Below are 7,092 nucleotides of genomic sequence, written 5' to 3'. Positions count from 1 at the left end.
CCGCGGGCATCGGGTCCCCGCGGCGAGGGCCCGGGCAGCCGGGACGACCCGGGAGGCCGGAGCAGCCCCCGCAGCGGTCCCGGCGGGCGGCGGGCGGCGGGCGGCGGGCGGCGGGCGCGGGGCCGGGCGGGCGGGGAGCGGCGCGGGCCGAGCTGCAGCGAGCGAGTCGGCGAGCGGGCCGGGAGGAGGGAGGAAGCAGCGCGCGCGAGCGAGCGAGCGAGCGGGCGAGCGGAGGGAGAGTGAGGGACGGCATGCAGTGAGGTCATCCTTTGAATCTAATTGTCTGAGTCAGGAGGAGATGTGGCACTTGATGCTGGGGGAGGGGAGGGAGAAGGGCCCCTCCCGGCTCCGGGTCCGGGCCCCTCCTCACACCCAGGGGCGGCCGGGGCCTCCCTTCCCCCGTCCGAGGCGAAGTTGCCTCGGGCCAGTGCAGGCCACCGCCGTCTCCGGGCCGGCCTCCGCTGCCTGGGGGTGTCAGCCAGCGGTGAGACCCGGTCCCAGCTCTGGGCCACCTTCCGATTTTCTGAGGGTGATGCGGACCCACCCACCCAGGCCCAGCTCACCTTCTGGCAATTTTTTAGGGCATGGGAGGTCCTCAAGCCACCCCCAGGCCGTGTTCTAGATCCTGCTCCAGCCTCTGAGGATAACGGGGGGACTTCAGCCGGCCTTCCAAGTTACCTTTCCTGCACTTGAGGACCTGGGGCCCCCAACTTACTTCCTATGCTGGGAATTTGGGGGAATCTGGAAGTTGAACCCCAGGCTCACCATCCTGATGGTGCAAGGCCACCCAATCTTCCAGCAGCTTTCTACATTCGGGGCGGGATGAGGATCCTCAGATCTCTCTCTTCCGCAAGCTCAAGTACCCTTTCGGGAGGGGGGGCAGAAGCAGGGCCAGACTCCTAGGGTCTCCGGGCCTGCCCAAGGGAACAGCTGCCCAGATGGTGACGGCCTACTTGCCCGTCACCATCTGGGCAGCTGTTCCCTGGCTTGTCAGGTGTGCATAACCACGCATGTACACATGAGCACACGCACACATGTGCACAAGCTCACAGGGTGGGGGTCACCAGGCAGCTGGGGATGCTCACACCAAGGGCCACACACCCCTCCCTTTGCCCCCGTGGGGGAGGGGTGATAAATATTTAAGGGGCTTTTAGCTCAGAAGGGGCTGAAACGGGGGAGGGAGGGGGATCCACACTGCCTGATTAATGGGGTTACGGGCTTGGATCAATCCGTCCGCCCGCCGCTCCCTCCTTCCCCCTCCTCCCTCCCTCCGCCTAATGCGCTTTATCAGGAGACGCTTTTCTGACTTGGCAGCGTCGGGCGTTTTAAATAGACCCATTTAGAGCTGGGGTTGGGGGAGAAGGAGGGGGGTGGAGGGAGACTGAGATTGAGACAGGCTGGGAGACAGAGACAATCAGGAGAGAGAGATGGGCCGCAGCAGAGAGAGACTGGAAGAGGAGAGACAGAAGGAAACGCAGAGACACCGCTGAGATAAGAGACAGAGGGTGAGACTTCCATGGAGGCCAAGATGGAGAGAGAGAGGGGTGATGGGAGGCCAAAGGGAAGCTGGGGGCCCAGGAGCAGAAACAAACAAAAAGAGACAGAGAGGAAAGGAGCCACCGGCAGCCCAGAAAGAGGCTTTCTCTCTGCGAGGGCTGAGTGCAAGCCTAGGAGACAGCAGATAGCTTTTATTTCCAAAAACAGTTTTTCATCCACTTTGTTAAATTAAAAAGCTGTTTTTAAAGTGGTGCTGGAGGTGCTGCTGGGGGAGGGTGAACGGAACTGCCAAGTCCTCCCTCCCCGGCCTCCTCCTCGGCCCCCACAGAAGCAGCCTCAGCCTGAGCCCCTGGGGTGTTCTCCAGCTCCCCTGCTTTCTGTGATCCTCTGAGATCCCCAGGAACAGGGTCAGGGCATCTGAGCTACTGTGCACTGGCAGAAAGTCCTTCCTGCTGTCTGGCTTCAGTCCCTCCTGCTGCAGGGAGCCCATTCTTTCCCCTAACTGCTATCTCTTTCTTCTCCAGCTCCTGTCCTGGCTCCCTAAGGTGTTCCCAATGTGGGGGGAGGATTACATGACCTCACAGCTCAGTAGCCCACTTTCCAATAAGCCATCAGACTTCTCCCAGTGTGTACCCCATAAATATTATCTATTTTTCTGTAAATCCATTTCCCAGCCCCATCCTAGTCCGAGCTTCTGTCAGACACCCACCCTATGTCCTTGGGTCCTCTGGGAACAGTGAGGTGAAAAGCTTAGCTCTCTGCAGCCATCTTGGGCCTCCCTGCCTCCAGCTTCTCTTATGTGTCAGACTGGGGTACCCCACTCCACCCTTAACAACACCCCAGTCCCAGTTCTGGGGGTTTAGTCCCTCCCTTGGCAAGCCGGGAAAATGGCCAGTCTGTTTGGGAGCTGAGATGAAAAGCCCAGCCGGCCTTTGTGGGCCTCTGGCGGGCTTTGGACAATAGGCCCTTCCGTTCCGCTCCAGTGCCTCGATTCCTTGGATGCCCCCACCCCCGGCTGCCAATCTGGGGGACTTGCCTGGCCTGAATGAGAGGCAGGGAGAGTCAAGCTCAGCCCCGCAGCTAATCTCAGAAGATTCTGGACTTTCTGACCCCCTATCCCATCTCCTTTGAGCCCAGCTGCTCCCCCATTCAAGCCAGAGGGATGTTTTGGGAGCAGAGAGGAAAGCTGAGAACACTGAAATGGAAACATACTCCCATATCTGGGACTCAGCCCTCCGTGGTGTAGAATCCAGTTTTTCAAGCTGGTGTTGCCCTTGCCTGTGTGACTGCGGGTAAGTCTCTTTCCTTCTCTGGGCCTATAATGGGTACAAGGGGTATGTGAAAAGCCCCAGCCAAGCTGAGCCCCAAACCTCAGGAGGAACAACAGGGAACACGTGGACAAGACCTCAGGTCCTTCTTCACTCACGTCCCCCAGACCTACAGCCCCACTGCACCTGCTTGATGCCCTGAGACTGACCTGCCCTATCTGGACCCCCAGTACCTACCTCTTCACCACTGGCCACACACCAAGCACATCAATATCTTCCTCCTCCTCCAAACCAAACTCTTCCTGGGACTTCCAAAACCAAGGGGTGAGATGGGGCGACAAGGCTGGATTCTAGAAGGGCGAAGGGCACAAATCAGAGGTCACAGAGGAGCCACAGTCCTTAGTCCAACTCAGAGCTCGTTCCATACCCGCAAGCCCACTGTGAGATGGGGAGAACGAAGCGGGCAGCAAGCAGATAAACGTCTGGAAGGAGAGTTGGGAGTGGAACAAGCCTCCTTCCAGTGTCCCTTGCTGACTTCAGGTTCTGAACCAGAGGAACAAAGGGAGGCCAGGAAGCAGAAGCCCGATACCACACACAGATACGCACCACAGGCAATCCAAAATTCTTACACAACCCGCTTGAGGACACACAGCCACCTCCATATCGCACATCCTTACGTGCACACTCGGAGTCACAAGGGCACAGGCATGGCGTAAACATCCACCATCATAACATCCTCTTTCTTGTCACCACTATGATTTATTGAGCATGTGTTATATGCCAGGAACAGAGTTAGGCACTTTACACGCATTGTCTCATTTAATCCTCATGACTTCTCCATGAGGTAGGTTCTAGTGTTCTTTCCATTTGACAGATAAGGAAACGGAAATTTAAGGAGGTCTTGCCCATGACCACAGAGCTGGACGGTTCTAGAGCCTAGATTTGAGTCCATATCTAGCCCCAAAGACTTTCTGCTATACCGATGTGCCTCTGCAGATCTCTCACCCTCCTCCACAGTGCCTTTCTCAAAAATAGTATCAGCTAGCACTTGTTCAGGATCTTTGACTAGCTAGACATCATGATAAGTATTTAACTTACATTTTTGTGCTGAATCATCGACATAAGCTTCAGAGGTAAATCTTGTTTCCATTGTACAGATAAGGAAACTGAGGCTCAAGGAGCAAACGCAGCTTGCCCAAAGTCACACAACTGGTAGTTGGTAAGGGAGCTGGAATTAAGCTCAGTGGTATATTGAAAGCCACTGTTATTTCTATGGACTCCAGTTATTCAACAGAACCTCATCTTCTAGGGTCCAACTCTTCAGGGTCCAACTCTCCCTCTAAAAACAGGTCCCAGGCCAGGCTCGGTGGCTCAGCCTGTAATCCCAGCGCTTTGGGAGGCCGAGGTGAGTGGATTGCCTGAGCACAACTTGGTGAGACCTCGTCTCTACAATAAATCAAAAATTAGCCGGGCATGGTAGCACGTGCCTGTAGTTCCAGCTACTTGGAAGGCTGAGGTGGAAGGATCGCCGGAGCCCAGCAGGTTGAAGCTGGGGTGGCCAGGAGCATGCCACCGCACTCCAGTCTGGGCGACAGAGTGAGACTCCAACTCAAAAAAAAAAAACAGGTCCCAGATGTATCTGCCAAAGGTATGGTTAAGTGCCTAAACACACACCATGAGAAAGGGACTCCATGTCATCCAATCCTGCCCAGAGATGCAGAGACATCATCAACCAGGGAGAGACCGCCAGAAATTAAAACAAGGCATTAGAGACAGACTGATAGGCTGATGGTGACAGTTACAGACACACCAAGACACACCAGAGAGAGAGAAATAGAGGGGAAGACAGAGACAGAGAAACACACACCAGGCCAAAGAAGGACAGAGATAAGTTGGAAAAGGAGACAATGGGGTGGAGGAGGGCACGTGAAGAAACACAGATACACTCCACTACACACAGACGCAGAGACATATATAGACCCATCTGACCTTCACAAGAAACAAACTGTGAAAGTGAGCAAGGCTGTGCGTGGTGTGTGTAAGTGTGTGTGTATGTTGGGGGGGGCATGCAGAGCCTGTATCGCTACGCACATTACACCAGCTGCTTCCAGCAATTTCATCTGATTAATAATAAATGCCCTATAATTACAGCCGCTCCCCCTGCCCTTCTTCCTGTTTTTTCTCAGCTGCCGCCAGGCCAGCCCCCCATGGACCCCAAGGCCCCCTCCATCCTCACCTGCTGCCTTCTAGAAGGCTGAGAGAACGTGAGCTGATGGAGGAGGTCAGACCCCCAATCTGAGTGCGGGGGGTGACACCCATCTTTCTATCTTGGATTAATGCTCTTTGCCCCCAGTCAAAAGGTCATCTCACTTATATCTCGCTCAGACCTCTCACCCTACCTGGGTGTAACCCGTGTCCCCTAATGTGGCCTAGGGGCCCACATCTGGGATGCAGGGAGAGCCCACTCTTTATCACTCATTGGCTGAAAGAAGTCTCCATCCACAAACTTCACCTCGCCTCTGAAGCCAGTAGGCTCCAAGTTCCTCAAGGAAGGGACCAGGACAGGACACCCCACCCCATCATTCTAACCCCAGACAGCCTGAGGCTCTGCCCACTTGCGTACCCTCAAGCCCTGGGCACTCAGTGGCTCCACCTCCCCATTCCCAAGCACCACCCCTCAAGGTCCACCTCCTTCCAGGCCTCCCACCCGAGCTCTCCAAGGCAGCTCTATCAGAATCAGCTGCGGGTTTGTGCTGATCTGTTTCTAATCGCTGGGGCCTGGTTCACGCTTGCCCCCCCACCCCAATATTGATTCCATTATTTGGAGAGTCATTGACGTCAGGGGCCTGGATGGGTGCCAAAACCGCCTTCTCTCCCAGCCTGGGCCAGGGCCCAGCCCCCCCATCCCACGATTTCATGGAGGGGCCCAGAAAGGTCAGCTCACGGGCCAAGGTCACACAGCATCTACCTTCTGACTCTGAGCTCCTCTTGCCTTTTGGAGACCACTGTGTGGCTTTCTTCTGGGGAGAGGGGCCACACAAAAGTCTGGGAGTCAGAAGTGACTATAAAAGGGAATCTGAAGACCCACGTTGGGACTCTGGCAGCAAGGAAGGGCTCTAAGGAGATAGGGATGGGGGCAGTGGCTCAGAAAAGGGTACTTGGGAAAATACTTTGTTTTCTTTGCCACAGTCTTATTTTGGAACATCCTGAAGCTGGACTTGAAATGGTTCCTACTGACTACTTGATTTTTATGTCTGATATCAGATGTATCTCCAGACTCTCTAAGAAGGAAATTCTCTGCAGTGCAGGATAACAGATTAGCTTTAATGTTGCCATAATTTGACTAACCGGCACCAGTAATTTTATAAACCTTTGTTCCATATAAAATAAAGGCTCTGTGTCTTGTGCATCTCCCGTTCATGCTGCCTCAGTTTCCTCATGCTCACACACTCTCCCAGTCTTTCCTGGGTATGGATGGGTGTGTGCCTCTCCCTCTCTGTCTCTATCTGACCAAGATGCAGCCACTGCTACACTGGCTCCCACCAGCAACTGCTGGGCTCTGGCTGGACAAAGTATTTTTAGGATCCGAACCCCATGTTCTCAGACAGACATTAATAACCAATACAGATAGTCCTTGGTGCCTGCAGCCTCAGAGCTCAGCCATAGAAGCTCAGAGATGGGGTCCATTTCCTCAGTGAGAAACCCAGACCTAGAGAGAGTAAGGAACATGCTCACAACCACATGGGGGAAAAAGGGTCTTCCCTACCTTCTGAAAAATCCTAAAGCTGGGGAGAGGGCAGAGTGATCTCTGACCCCTACCATAGAATTAGGGTATTGCCCTGCCCCAATCTCCCCTCATCCAGACCTTTCCAAGAAAGAAGGCACCTATCCTCTGTACTCCTTCCCTGAGTGAAGTCTAGCCCCTCCTGGAGTCTAGCCTGCAAACCATTCAGGGCTTCTTTGACCCAAATGGGGTGTACGACAGGGGCTGTTGGGTCTTGAGCCACAAACCCCAGAGAGTCCCCTCTGCCTGTGGTCTGCCACTCAGCCACTCATTTCTCAACTTTTATTGAGCACCTACTCCCTGCTAGGCACTGTGCAGGGAGCCAGGGATTCCTGCCCACAAGGGGCACTCAGTTTGATGAGAGAGAAAAAGATAAATCGTTTACTCAGTACTGCCTTCCTACTGTGTACCAGGTCTGTGCCAGGGTAGAGGGAACAGTGGCAAGCAAGGTAGACCCAGCCCCTGGGTCCCACAGAGCTCACAGGCAACTACTGTGCATCCTTGCTGAGTATCGTGTGAGAGAGTATCGGTAGGTATGGTGAG

At 54.7% G+C, this 7,092-nt stretch overlaps 1 protein-coding gene across 1 annotated transcript in view; it reads right to left on the bottom strand.

Annotated features, from left to right (window-relative positions):
• The window catches only part of CNTFR (ciliary neurotrophic factor receptor), a 29,999-nt gene extending 26,883 nt beyond the window's left edge, over positions 1 to 3,116 (bottom strand). Inside the window, exon 1 of the mRNA XM_008070831.1 lies at positions 3,003 to 3,116. The gene's annotated coding sequence lies outside the window, so the exon portion shown is untranslated. The remainder of the gene's footprint in view (positions 1 to 3,002) is intronic.
• Between the last annotated feature and the right edge of the window lie 3,976 nt (positions 3,117 to 7,092).

The sequence above is a fragment of the Carlito syrichta genome, unplaced genomic scaffold (assembly GCF_000164805.1).
Source record: "Carlito syrichta isolate Samal-C Ts95f unplaced genomic scaffold, Tarsius_syrichta-2.0.1 Scaffold112228, whole genome shotgun sequence".
NCBI lineage: Eukaryota > Metazoa > Chordata > Mammalia > Primates > Tarsiidae > Carlito > Carlito syrichta.
Note: the sequence above shows the minus strand (reverse complement) of the source record. Positions and strands in the feature narration are given on the sequence as shown.